The sequence below is a fragment of the Lycium barbarum genome, chromosome 10 (genome assembly GCF_019175385.1).
Source record: "Lycium barbarum isolate Lr01 chromosome 10, ASM1917538v2, whole genome shotgun sequence".
Taxonomy (NCBI): Eukaryota; Viridiplantae; Streptophyta; class Magnoliopsida; order Solanales; family Solanaceae; genus Lycium; species Lycium barbarum.
Genome location: NC_083346.1, coordinates 37,188,557 through 37,203,665, shown reverse-complemented (window position 1 = coordinate 37,203,665; position 15,109 = coordinate 37,188,557). Strand labels below are relative to the sequence as shown.

Here is a 15,109-nt window from a genome sequence, read left to right as displayed (position 1 = left end):
TTACGACAAATTGTTGGCGGCAAAAATTATTACAGCTTAGTGACGGATTTAGCGACGGATTATGTCTGTCGTTAGATAATATGTATGTATCACCATATTTTAATACCAATTGCTACGGATATTTCCGTTGTTAACTCAAAAAGGGTACAATTTAATGTTAATCTTAGCGACGGAACCAATCCGTTGGTAAAATTGTCGGCAAAAAAAATAAAATTTTATTTTTATCAAAGATATAAAACAAAATGGTCTCTAATAAACACATTAAAACTTCAAAACCCACTAGAACTTTCTTCAAACCCACAAAGCCACTGAAACTGCTCTTGCTCTCTCTGGCTCTGCTTAGGTTTGTCTTTGCTTCCCTTTTCTGTTAGATAGACTTTCTCTTCGTTTTCAAGAACATAAAAACATGTTCTTTTCATCTGGCTAATTAATTTCTTCAATAATCTGTAAGTATTAGTAGCATTTTTGATTCATTGTTTAGTGTTGTATTCATATGGGTTTCTTCCATTTTTATTCTTTGGTAATGCATGATGTTGACACCCAATTTCGTCCCTCCTTTTCAATTTATTTCCTTGGGCTTCTAAAATTATTAATGAAATAAATAATTCGTTTTCACTACTATTTTTTATTTTCTACTACTATTAATAGCGTTACTATTTTTTACTACCAACATTACGAGCATTACTTTATCACGATTCTTTAATAACTCGTCATCATTTCATTTCAAGATTTGTACTTGCTAAATTAATTATAAATCAATACTTTAGTAAGTCCTTTACTTTCTACATATTAATTACTAATTGCCTTCACATAATATATATTGTACTAGTTACTAGTTATTAAATTAGAAACCCGAGAATAATTAAAATGAAGGAGGAAAAGATCCATGATTTGCAACCCAATTCGTCAAATTGAGCCCAAATCATGGCCCAAATGAAACATTTCATCAGCAGCCCACTACCCAATTTACCCGGCCCGTTCGTTTTAATTCACCATCTAAAACCTAAAGGGCAAGCAGCCGCACTTCTCATCTCCTTCATCTTTCCTCTTCCAAACAAGAACCCTTTTTTCCACAGCCATGGCAGACCATTACCACACTATTTTGGTGCAAATTTTGTTTCTTTCTACCTTTGTCTGAGCGTATGTTAATGTCTCTGTCTCGTTTCGTGTTTGGATAGTACGTTAAATCTCGAAGCTCAGTGGAGGTCTCACTATTTCGGGAAGATCTGAAAATATCGTGTTAAGCATGCTCCTTTGGTTGAAAATCGAATCAGGATTGGAAAGTTTAAACTCAATCTTCTTTATGATTTTTATCTTTCACCATTTTAGTACAAGAGCTTTATTTGATTTTTGTCTTCTTCCATCTTTTTCTGATCTTGCTACTGGCGAATCTTTACAAATCTCAAACGTTCAGATTTTTGAACTGGCTTTTGACCTAGATAATTCAAGATCCCGCCCAAATTGAAGATTAGATTTTTTTGGCTTACACCTATAAATAGCGTCTTAAGAGCTCAGCCGCAGGAGAGAGTCACTGGGTCTCAATCCAAAAGAAAAACAACGGAAATAAAGCCACATATCATTCTAAACTGCTATATTTTATCTTTCTGTTTGAACTTTGTCTAATCTAAGTGATTTCGGGTTCGTTCGTGTTCGAGCGTAAAATCCAAGACCTCGACGCCCCATTCACTGCACCAACAAAAGGTAATATCTGAGACCATTGCATTTAGTTCCTGAAATATATAGTAGCATGCTTATTTAACTTGTTGGAAGCCACGGTTGGAAGCCACGGTTCGTAAAATATTATGTCGAAGTTCTGGTTTAGAGTCATTTTAATGTAATCATGGTATTAAAATCTAAGTAATAGCCAGCTTTACTTTCCGAATCTAGTTAAGTAGAGAAATGAACATGTTCTTATCCTGAATCTAGTTAACTGTATCATAAGAGACTAGTTTGAAATGATATAATGAAGTTATTTGGATAATAGTAGATTAACATGAGGTTTAGTTCAATGTCTTGTTCTCTATTATGTCTGGTTTGATGGTTGAAGAAAGGGAAAAAGACCGAATTGGATTGAAATATACTACAAGAAGTGGTGTAAAAAGAGAGGAAAATATAAAGTGAGGATTTTGGATCAATGGGTATTAAGACTGAAGAGACACAGGACTTATCTTTTGTTGCGGGATAGAAATTCAAGTCTTATCAGTCTAATGAGTTCTGTTGCAGGCATTAGAAGTAGATAAATGCAATTGCAGTGATCCATAAATTTGGTCACATTGTATTGACTGATATAGAGGAACTGTAATGTCTATGTCTTATTTCTCATTATTGTTGATAGCAAGTGCAACTGTGGCCTTTAAGTTAGTTTCTGCGCAACTGTTTATTTCTCATTATTGTTTAGTTCACTTCTAAAAAGATATGGCCAAAAATGTGTTGCTTGCTCTCTTTGGAAATTGTCAATGAGTTATGCAGTGCCTTTCATGTGTTTATGTTGCACATGTCATCTTGATCTTTTCATGACGAAAAAGGTCGGGTTGAAGGATTGTTATGTCCAGTTCTTCAGCTGAATGGTTCCTCTAATTGTTTTAATGGGCTAATCTCTGAAATTGTACAGTAAGCATCTTCTTTTGCTGGTCACAAACTCTTTCTTCACCATGCAACATAACAATAATTATGGTTCCTTACTGTGTTTATTCACAAAACAAAGTGGAATTATGTACAGCTATCTTAAAACACCAGTAATAAAAAAAATCCTATATATGTAACAGTGTTGAACTGGTATTGCTATTATAAACTAGTATGGATATATGTCTTAAGTGTTGCAACTTGCCAGCCAACTTCTTTTTCCATGCATAGGCTTCATACATCACTAAAGTGAACATACTACCTTTTGGATACAATTACTTATTTTGTTGGTTTTGGAAGTTACTAAACTATGTGGATTTTTTTTCTTGTATAGGCTGTTAAAAAGGGTCGAGATCCAACACCAAGTAAGGTACATTTGCACGTACATACACACTGTCATGATGGAAAATCTTTTGTTGGTGAGCGAGCCCGAATCGGCATGTGAGTCCAACATTCTATAATCTTCTATAGGAAGTTTCTTTCAGTAGTATATTATGCTTATACTGTCTGATTTCACTTCAGTTTTTGTTTGTTAACAAATATCTTTTCTGAAAACTTATATTCCTTTAGTAGAGTAAATCAATAATTCTGTTGTTGTTTTCTCAAAGTAGGCAGCATTATAGCTAATTTTAGCTATATCATTATTTAGAGAGTGATTTTCTTTTTACTAGACCGCGAGCTTGCTTCGTAATTTAGTTAGACAGTGTCTAAGTGAACCAGAAAGAAGTGAGTGAGGTAGAGGGAAAGGAGTCCTAGATTGAGTGAGAGTGTTGGTTGAAAGTGAAGCTCATTAAAACAAGCACAGAACATTGTAGTGTTTAATGATTCCTCATAATTTCAGAAACTGCTTTATATAATTATATAGATTGCAGAATGAAATAGTTGATGGTAGAATCTCAAGGTTAATCAACTGCCTAAAGTGACTATACGTTATTTCGTTGCAGTTAAAATGAGAAGTTCAAAAATAAACTGTTTAGTATATCACATAAAATGGCACTGGTGGAGTACAAGAATGTATCAAGTATAAAGGTCACGCAATATTGGCTCGGAGGAAGACAGAATCCATCTCAATGTTTTCATTTGTGGTGAGGGTAATTACTGTCAGAATGCAACATAATAAGTGTTGGTCCTTTGATGACATTCTTGAGGCAAAAAATCACCTAAAAATTCATGAAAAGTATATTTATTGTGATGATCTAGTGGTTTTATTTCTGCTTCTTCAGTGCCCAAAGCCATTTTATGCAAAGGTATTTGGACACGGATTAAGAAATTAAAGAAGAATTTAAAATGAATAGTATTAAAGGTTTCACGTGTCTTTTCATTTTCTTTCCTTATGAAAAATGAACTTTAATATCAAGAGAGTACTTTGCAACGGTAAGTAGAACAAATATGCCATCTCCTGCATCAACAATATTTTAATGTGTTTTATAGTGACATGTTTTAGTAAAGATATATTTGGGCACAAACCAGCACTTAGTAAGTGCTTGCAGATGCAAATATGCATAACTTTGGGATACGTAGAAATAAACATGGTGTTAAATGAAAGGGTTGAACAGAACCTAAAACAGAAATTGATATATGCAATGAGCAGTGATGAATGGTGCCTTTTGTATCTTTCTTTATAGTGGCATATATTCTTGGAGAATTAGGCTCTGTTGTTTCTGCAAGATGAAGTGCATGTGAATTTCGAATATGACATTGTATCATATTGAGTCAAGCCCGTTGGACACAGGTACATCGAGGCAAATGGAGGATCCGCGTAACATAGGTTGTGGACGCATGTGAATTTTTTGTTTTTTGATGGGTAATTAAGCTTTTGCTTGTTCTCTGAACTTATCACAGGTTGAAAAAAATGGGAAGAAACTTTGTTTGCTTCCTTCAGTGAGCAGAGATATTTTGAATTCTATTGAAGCTTTTAGGGCATTATTCTTGCTATCTTTAATGGTTCTTGTACATGTTCTTACTGTTAGTGAAATGAGTTTCACTAATTATCACTCTCTTGTACAGGAAAAATATCAAGAAATACTACAAAATCAGACACAGACTCAATCTGAAGTTGATCAATGTCAAGCCTATTACGAAGCTGCATGAGGGGTAAAGAAAAGAAGAATATATGGTCTTGGATCTCAAGCACAAATATATTACCGGCTGAATCTTCGTCCCTCTTCTGCTTCTGATGCTACATCCTCAGTACCACCTCCGAATGCTCAACTAGCAGTGACTGGAAATTTGGATGAGTTAGTGACACGATTAATTCCTGCACTGACTGATAGCATCATTCCTGCACTTACTGATCGCTTGCTTCCTATAATTATTGAGCGAGTACGTGGATTGAGTCTTTCTGTCTCTTCTCAGACAGACACTCCTAATGACCATCTATCATTTATGGCACCTATAGTTCCAGCTCCAGTTACTGCCAACATTGATCAAGTTCATGCATTGGTTTCTGGTGATGATCGTGGCTCTCCAGTCTCTCATTAGTTAGTTTTGTTGTTTGGACTTTATGGTTGTTGCATATGATTTTGGATTTTTGGTTTTGGATATCGTTGTGGATGCTTTGAACTTGATTTGCATTCTACTATGTATTTTGGACCTTGTAGAATATTAGTTTTTGTGAATTAAGTTATTATATGAGTCTCTAATATATGCTTGGACAGGTGTATTTAAAATATTATATAAAACCAATAAAAAATTGCGACGGATTTTTGTAGCTATAACTAATACAAAATCTAATGTTGCGACAAATTATTTTCGTCGCCAAACGGAATACAGAAATGTGTATTAAAAGAATTGGCTACGGAATTAGCGACGGAAACTATTGGTTGCCAATCCGATGAAACAAAAGAATTGGCTACGGAATTAGCGACGGAAACTATTGGTCGCCAATTAGATGAAACGACGAAATAACTCATAGAATTAGCGACGGAATTTACTAACATTGTGACGGATTTCATGCGTCGCTCATATTGGCAACAGATAAAATCCGTCGCCAATCCGTCTTTAAACTTGCGAGGGATTCATTTGTTTTGTCGGCAAATGGTTAGCTACGAGGATTTTACTGACGGATTCAATTCAGTCGTTATTCCGTCGCTATATCGGTTTAGCAACAGATATATGATGTTTACCGATGGATTACGTCCGTCGCTAAATCCAGTTTTTTTTGTAGTGACCTCCGCCCATAAAGAGCTTCAAACGGTGATATCCCAATACTAGCATGCTAACTGTGATTATAAACAAACTCAATAAAAGGTAGGTGATCATCCCAATTACCTTTGAAATCAAGGATACACGCCCTCAATATATCCTCAAGGGTCTGAATGGTGCACTCTGCCAGGCCATCTGTCTGAGGGTGAAAAGCTGTACTGAGGTTAACTTTTGAACCCAATCATTTCTAAAAGGATTTCCAAAATTTTGCTATGAACTGAGCACCACGATCTGAAATAATGGACACTCAAGTCCCATAAAGTCTGACAATTTCGCGAAGATACAACTTGGCATAGTCCTCCGCTGCATCTGTGGTCTTAACTGGTAAGACGTTTGCTGATTTTGTAAGTCTGTCCACAATCACCCAAATTAAATCATGCCTCTTAGCTGAACGAGGTAAACCTGCTATGAAATCCATATTTATCATCTCCCACTTCCAAACGGGTATATTAATATTCTGAGCCAAGCCACCATGCCTCTGGTGTTCGGCTTTCACTTGCTGACAATTTGGACACTTAGCCAGATAATCTGCTACATTCTTCATCATGTTATTCCACCAATAAATCTTCTTAATATCGTGATACATCTTTGTGGAACCTGGGTGAATGGAATATCTGGAGTGGTGAGCTTCAGACATAATTCGCTCTCTGAGAGTATCTACATCTGGAACACATAATCTGCCTAGATATCTCAAGGTCCCGTCATCTCCCCTTTGTTCAAAAGCCGTCGTCCTATGCTTGTGAATCCCCTTTTTCAGCTGCGACAAGTAGGGATCTTTATACTGCTTCTCTTTTACTTTAACGACTAGGGAGGAAAGGGCTCTATTCTGAACAACCACACCGCCATCCTCAGAGTCCAATAGTCGAACCCCTAGACTGGACAAACGGTGGATTTCCTTGGTCATAATTTTCTTATATGCATCAACATGAGATAAACTTCCAATGGAACGCTGACTAAGAGCATCGGCTATAACATTCGCCTTCTCGGGATGATAGAGTATATCCACATCATAGTCCTTAAGCAATTCGAGCCATCTTCTCTGCCTAAGATTCAACTCTCTTTGCTTGAAAATATACTACAGCCTTTTATGATCTGTGAAAATATCAACATGCACTCCATACAAATAATGACGCCATATCTTAAGTGCAAAAACTACAGGTGCCAACTCTAGGTCATGAGTCGGAGCTGAAGTCAACCTTATTTTTAACTCATTGAAACTGCGCTCACAAGCATCTGACCACCAAAACTGAGACTTCTTCTGAGTCAATCTAGTCAACGGAGATGAAATGGGGGAAAATCCCTTTACGAAACGACTGTAGTAACCAGCCAGACCCAAGAAACTACGAGTATCTGAAACAGAGATAGGTCTGGGCCAACTCTTGACAACTTTAATCCTAGTGTTATCAACTCAAATACCCTCTCCAGAAATAACATGGCCTCAGAATGCCACGGACTTGAGCCAAAATTCACACCTGGAAATTTTGCGAATAGCTCACAGTCCTTAAGTGTCTTCAATACTACTCTGAGTTGCTGAGCATGATCTGACTCGCTGCGGGAGTATAATAAAATATCGTCGATGAAGACAATCATGAAAAGATCGAGATACGACTTAAATACTCTATTCATAAGATCCATGAAGGCTGCTGGCGCATTCGTCAACCCGAAAGACATGACACAAAACTCATAGTGTCCATATATGGTCTTGAAAGCTGTCTTAGGAATATCTTTTTCCATGACCTTAAGCTGATGGTAACCAGATCTGAAGTCTATCTTAGAATAAAACTGGCACCCTGAAGTTGGTCAACTAAGTCATCTATTCTAGGAAGGGGATATCTGTTCTTGATAGTGACTTTATTAAGCTGGAGATAGTCTATACACATACGCATGGAACCATCTTTATTTCGCACAAATAGAACTAGTGCGCCCCATGGGGAAACAGTAGGGCGGATGAATCCCTATCTAGGAGGTCTTTTAACTGAGCCTTAAGTTCTTTGATTTCTGCTGGATCCATTCTATATGGCGGAATAGAGATAGGCTTAGTGTCAGGGAGTAGATCTATTCCGAGCTCTATTTCCCTATCGGGAGGGATTCCTAGAAGGTCCTCTGGAAAGACTTCTGAAAACTCACTGACTACTGGAACTTACTGAAGAGGCGGGGTCGGGGTATCTGCATCCCTAACCCAGACTAGATGATAGATATAGCCCTTAGAAATCATTTTTCGGGCTTTCAGATAAGAGATAAACTGACCTCTGGGTGCTACTGAATCACCAGACCAAACTAAGGCTGGCTCATTTGGGAATTTAAATTTGACTATTTTGGTCCGACAACAAACTGACGCATAACAAGAATATAGCCAATCCATCCCCATGATCACATCAAAGTCTACCATTTCTAACTCGTGAAGGTCTGCTATTGTCAACATATGGTACACTCTCACTGGACAACCCCTATACACATATCTTGCTAAAATTGCCTCACCAACAGGGTTAGACACTTCAAAATGTTTAGACAATGGTTCTGGTTTTCCTCCAAACTTTTTAGCAATAAAAGAGGTTACATAAGAAAGGGTGGATCCTGGGTCTATAAGTGCAAAAACATCATAACTGAAAATGGTGATAGTACCTGTGACAACATCGATACGACCCTCAGTATCCTGTCGATCACCTAAAGCATACAAGCGGTTTGGACCTCCACTTGCATTCCCTAATCTCACTGGGGCTCTACCTGACTGAGCCTGAGTGTTCTTGTTTGCAACCGAATTGGTGGACTAAGCTATGGTCCCACCTTTACCCTGCTTAGCAAATGGACAATCTCTCAAAAAGTGACCTGACAGGCCACAACCAAAGCAACCATCCATGGCCGAACGACATGTCCCTGAATGTCTCTTCCCATATGTATTACAAACTGGGTGGAAGCCATGACTGCTCGAATTTCCTTTAGATTGTGAGCCTGACGCTTGAAAGCTTCCTCTCTTCTCTTCTCTGAACTTAGGAGTTGGAGCACTGGCTGATGAAGGAACGGGTCCAGATGACCTGTTGTTGAAGAATTTTCTGTTCTTTCCACCATTCCCGCTAAATTTCCGGGTTGACTTAACCCTCTTGTTAAACACTTTGTCTTTCTCTTTCTGCACAACTTCCTCCTCCTTGAGCCTTATTTCATTTCCTTGCACAAATGCTAATATCTTGGCGATAGTCATACCTCCATTATGTGCTGAAATATTCGCCCCATCATATAAGTGAGAATCAAGACCAGTGACAAACCTCTTTACCCTGGCCCTTATGTAAGGAACAAGCTCAGTAACATATTTTGCTAGACTCATAAACTCCAAGTAGTAATCTTGAACAGTCCTCCCATTCAGTTTGAGCTTCAAGAACTGCTCAGCTCTGGCTTCTCGGACCTCAATAGGCATAAAATGCTCCAGAAAACCTCTACGAACTTATCCCATGTGACATCAAAAGCTTCATCACCTCGGGATAATTCCTAAGTCTCGTACCAGGCATTTGCTACTCCTTACAGCTGGTGAGCTCTAAACGTAGCTGCTTCTGTCTCCGTCACAGTCATCATTCTATAAATCTTCTGAAGACCATCAATAAAATCTTGAGGGTCCTCTTTCTTTTTTATCCTCGAGAAGACTGGGGGCTTCAGTCTCAAGAACTCTTTAGCCTTGGAGGATTCTCCAAGATTTCTAGAGTTATACCCTACTTCCTGATGTTGGGCCTGAGCAGCTACTAACTGTGTGAGCATTCCAATAGCACTCCTAACACCCATATTAGTTGTTCCAGTCTGAGGAGCTGGAATCTCTGTCGGAGCTGGAGCAGTAGGAGTAGTCTCTGGCGTAGGCATCTGATCAGAATTGGATCAACGAATAGCATTGGAAGCTGCCCTTAAACTGTTGATAGTCTTTCTCTTTGGAGCCATAATTGTATGAAATTACGTAAACGCAAGAATTAGGAAGATATCCTGAAGTTATAGCTCTAGTTGCACGATCTAGAATACAAAGAAGTGAGACTTCCTTAATATGTCCTGGTGGACAGCTGTTTATATGCATGCGGCCGTCATACATATAAAGGATACACCACTGGACATGGTTTCATAGACTCCCTATGACACTGAACCTGGCTGCTCTGATACCAAGCTTTGTCACCCCCCGAACCATGGCCTGGGCGTGACACGGCACTCGGTGCCTGACTGTCAATGACTAGGCGAACCCATGGCTGCTGAGTCTAAAAGTTGTATCATGAAAGCATGCAAGATATAAAATGAACCAAGAGAATACTCTAACTCAAATATAATAGAGGATGCGGAAATAAATGTAGTGAAGCAAAACCAACATAATTGACTAAAGACGGTGTCTATGAAACCTCTATGATCAAAATACTGTAAGAATAACTAAGTCAGGACAAGACCCTGACATGCCTCAAATACTAATGAATTGACTAATACTCGAAAGTTGGAAATAGATGGGAAGCCCTGAATGAGAGGGGCTCACCAACTAGCTGATGTAATTGAAGTGCTGGAAGCTAAGTGGCTGTTGTATCCTCCTGAAAGTCAGACTCTGCACCATGAAATGCAGGCCCATGCATAAGGACGTTAGTACATTTGAATTGTACAAGCATGATAAGCAACTGAAGCAATGATAAGGGATATATGAACAATAAAGCATAATGAAACTGGATACTCATATCATGAGGTGATCTGTATAGAAACCACCTGTGCAAATATCATGTAACTATGGCCTCGGGCCCAATAAATAATGAGATCTCAAAGCTATGGCCTCAGGCCTAAAATAATTACATATGCATATGAATCATAACTGTGGCCTCAGGCCCAATCAAACATAAAGCAACATGTGTAAAACTGACTACTGACTCTTTATCATGACTGTTGACTTAGACTGCATTCTGAGACTCGTAGATTGAATTACAAGTCTTTTAGATTAAGCTAGGGTCCATAGCATGCGTAAACAAATACGAACATAATAAGAAAACTGAGCTCTAACCCTAAGTTATGAAAATCAAGGACTAGGGCAAAATCATGAACTTGCTGGATTACTAGGATTTATGATTATTAAGGTATGAGGATGATTAAACAATGTTCCTCATGTAGATAGTATGCTTAACATACCTGGAATTGCTCCCAAACTTGAATAATAATCTTGTCCTGGAAAAAGAGTTCTAAAGTTTTGCTCTTTATGCTTTTTAATTGGGTTTTCTAGAAAATCCTATGTTAAGAACATGGTTGCATGATTAGATTAAGAGCATATATGATGGAAATGATTTGGAAGAGTGTGGAATGACTTACCTTGCTGTTTTGGTTTGTTGGGAGAAGAACACTTCGCTTCTAGGACTTGGAATTATGAAAAACGAAATAAAATAACTGAAGACTGTATTTATACGTTCTGGTGCGGGTTGGGAAATACGGACCAAAATACGGTCCGTATACTGAATTATGGTCCGAAAACCTGGACCGCAATTCAACATATTTCAAACGGAATCACTGCTTTATGTTTCCTTCTTAAATACGATCGCAGTTTATGGGTCGTATTTTAAAATACGGTCCGTATTTAACAATATAAAAATTTCACAAGCCAAATTTCAGAATGCACAGTAATTTTGGGTGTCACTTTACTACTTGAAATACGGGTCGTATACTGAATTACGGTCCGTATTCTGGGGCGTAAATCCCCATCTGATAGCTGAAGAAAAATTTCCAATTCCTACATTCTTAATCTGGTTTTCTAAGTCTGGAATCATGGTCAAAGCTTAAGTTAAAGGTCTGAGGTGTTACAATAACCTTGACAACATCCTTACCAACTTCACGTCGGCTATCTTACGGCGAAACTCAGTGTATCAAACACGGGGTATAACATTCTCCCCCCCCTTAAGAGCATTCGTTCCCGAATGTTAAACTCTCAGGGATTCAGCGAAACATTTAATAGAGTTTTCCCTATAACTATAACACTGATATCCTGTCACGACAATCCAGAATATACAATGCCTCACAGGGCTATAACAATAACATCAATAATGGCCTCACACGACGAAGAAAACACAAAAAGAAAATATTACGCATCTGAGGACAATGGCGTCTCTGCCTGAACTTCCTCTGGAATGGAAACAAGTGTGGGTACTTGGATCTCATATTTTTTTCAGCTCCCCAAGTAATTTCTTCCTTCTTTTTATTTCTCCATAAGACTTTAACTGAAGCTACATCTTTGGTCCTTAGTCTCCAAACTTTTCTATCTATGATAACAATAGGAACCTCTTCATAAGCTAGTTGCTCGGTAACCTGAACCTCATCTACATGCACAACTCTGGAAAGGTCTCCAATACACTTACACAACATTGATACATGGAAAACTGGGTGAACTGTCTTCAAGTCTGGAGGTAGATCTAACTCATAAGCTACTTGGCCTACTTTGCGTACAATCCTGTAGGGTCCAATGTATCAAGGGCTAAGTTTAGCCTTCTTACCAAATCTCAGCACACCTTTCATAGGTGATACCTTCAAGAATACCCAGTCATTGACTTGGATTTCCAAATCTCGCCGGCGATTGTATACATAGGACTTTTGTCAACTTTGGGCTGTCAATAATCGGTTATGTATAAGATTAACTTTCTCCATTGTTTGCTGAACCAAATCTGGCCCTACTAATTTAGTTTATCCCACTTCGAACCACCCAATTGGTGATCTACACTTGCGCCCATATAAAGCCTTATATAGGGCCATTTGGATACTGGAATGATAACTATTGTTATAAGCAAACTCTATAAGCGGTAAGTGATTATCCCAACTACCTCCAAAATCTAACACACATGCTCGTAGCATATCCTCGAGAGTCTAAATGGTATGCTCAACTTGTCCATCAGTCTATAGATGAAATGTTGTGCGAAGACTCACTTGAGTCCCCAAACCTTCTTGGAAAGACTTCCAGAAATTAGCTGTAAACTGTACGCCTCTATAAGAGATAATGGATACTGGGACACCATGGAGTTGGACTATCTCTTCAACATAAAGCTTTGCATAATCTTCAACGGAGTATGTAGTTCTGACTGGTAGAAAATGAGCTGACTTCGTAAGTCTATCCATAATTACCCATATAGAATCATACTTATGCTGAGAACGAGGCAAGCTTGTAATGAAATCCATATTAATCGCTTCCCATTTCCAAGTCGGAATTTCTATTGCTTATAACAATCCCCCAGGCTTCTGATGCTCAATCTTTACCTGCTGACAGTTATGATATTGAGCTACGAACTCTACTATATCTTTCTTCATTCCGTCCCACCAATATATGGATTTAAGATTATGATACATTTTCATCGCTCCCGAATGAACATATTAACGGGAACAATGGGCTTCCTCCAAAATCTGGTGACGTAATCCTACAACATCAGGAACACACAATCTGCCTCGACATCTGAGGACTCCATCTACAGAAATCTAAAAGGATGACTTTTTCTTCTGAGGAAGTGTATCCCTGTAATGAACCAACTTGGGATCCTCATATGGCGCTCTTTCACCTTAACTACTAATGACGAAATAGCTGAATTCTGAATAGTAACTCCCATATTGCCCGAGTCCATTAACCAAACTCCTAGGCTAGCTAACTGCTGAAGTTCATGAGCTAACTCTCTTTTCTCTGGCTAAAAATCACATAAGCTACCCATAGATCTACGGCTAAGAGCATCAGCTACGACGTTCGCTTTCCCTGGATGATATAGGATGCTAACATCACAATCTTTCAACAGCTCCAACCATCGCCTTTGCCATAAATTCAACTCTTTATGCTTGAAAATATACTGAAGACTCTTGTGATCTGTATAAATATCGACATGAACACCATACAAGTAATGCCTCCACATCTTCAATGCATGAATCGCAGCAGCTAGCTCTAGATCATAGGTTGGATAGTTTTTCTTATGTTTCCGCAACTGCCTTGAAGCATAAGCAATAACTTTACCGTGCTGCATTAACACACAACCTAACCTCACGCCTGAAGCATCAAAATAAACAACATAGCCCTGCGATCCTTCTAGAAGTGTCAGGACCGGGGCCGAAGTCAACCTGTCCTTCAACTCTTGAAAACTGCGCTCGCAAGCATCCGTCCATTGAAACTTAGCTGCTTTCTGAGTCAACTTTCTTAATGGAGTAGAAATGGAAGAAAAATCTTTTACAAATCTTCGGTAATAGCCTGCCAAACCCAGAAAACTACAAACTTCAGTAGATGTTGTAGGTCTTGGCTAAGACTTTATAGCTTCAATCTTCTGGGTATCCACCTGAATATCATGAGCTGAAATAATGTGCCCTAGAAAAGTTACCGAATTCAACCAAAATTCACATTTTGAGAACTTTGCATATAATTTCCGAGCTTGAAGAATTCTAAGGACAACATGTAAATGATCTTCATGTTCTGCCTCAGATCGAGAATACACCAGGATATCATCGATGAACACAATCACAAATGAATCTAAGAAAGGCCTGAATACACTGTTCATCAAATCCATGAATATCGCTGGAGCGTTAGTCAAACCGAACGACATTACCCGAAATTAAAAATGACCATACCTGGTCCTGAAGGCCGTCTTCAGAATGTCCTTCTCTCTAACTCTCACTTGTTGGTATCCCGATCTCAAGTCTATCTTTGAGAACCATTTGGGGCCCTGCAATTTTTCAAATAAATCATCAATTCTTGGGAGAGGATACTTGTTCTTTATCGTTACCTTATTAAACTGTCGGTAGTCGATACATATCCGTAAGGAGCCATATTTCTTCCGTACAAATAATACGGGTGCTCCCCACGGCGACGAACTAGTTCTGATAAAGCCCTTCTCAAGCAAATTCTTCAACTACTCCTTCAACTCCTTCAATTCTGCAGGAGCCATTCTATACGGAGGAATAGGTATTGGCTTAGTATCCGGTAGCACATCAATAGCAAAGTTAATCTTCCGTTCTGGTGGAAGACAGTGAAGCTCGTCCGGAATCGGAATACATCTGGAAACTCATTCACTACTGGAATAGATTGAAGAGTTGGTGGCTTTGCCTCCATATCCTAAACCCGAACTAGATGATAAATACAACCCTTAACAATCATCTTTCTTGCCTTGAGATAGGAAATAAACCTACCTCTCGCGATGCTTTATTACCCTTCCATTCTAGAACTGGCTCTCCTGGAAACTGGAAACGAACCATCTTCGTCCTACAATCGACATTTGCATAACAAGAAGCCAACCAATCCATTCCCATAATGACATCAAAATCTACCATATTGAGCTCAATCAGA

At 38.6% G+C, this 15,109-nt stretch overlaps 1 long non-coding RNA gene across 1 annotated transcript; it reads left to right on the top strand.

The window, feature by feature from the left end:
- The first annotated feature begins 989 nt into the window (after positions 1 to 989).
- Positions 990 to 5,259, top strand: LOC132615710 (uncharacterized). Its single transcript, XR_009572805.1, has 3 exons — positions 990 to 1,701; positions 2,957 to 3,063; positions 4,630 to 5,259. It is a non-coding gene; the product is annotated as an uncharacterized LOC132615710 (long non-coding RNA).
- The last annotated feature ends 9,850 nt before the right edge of the window (positions 5,260 to 15,109 follow it).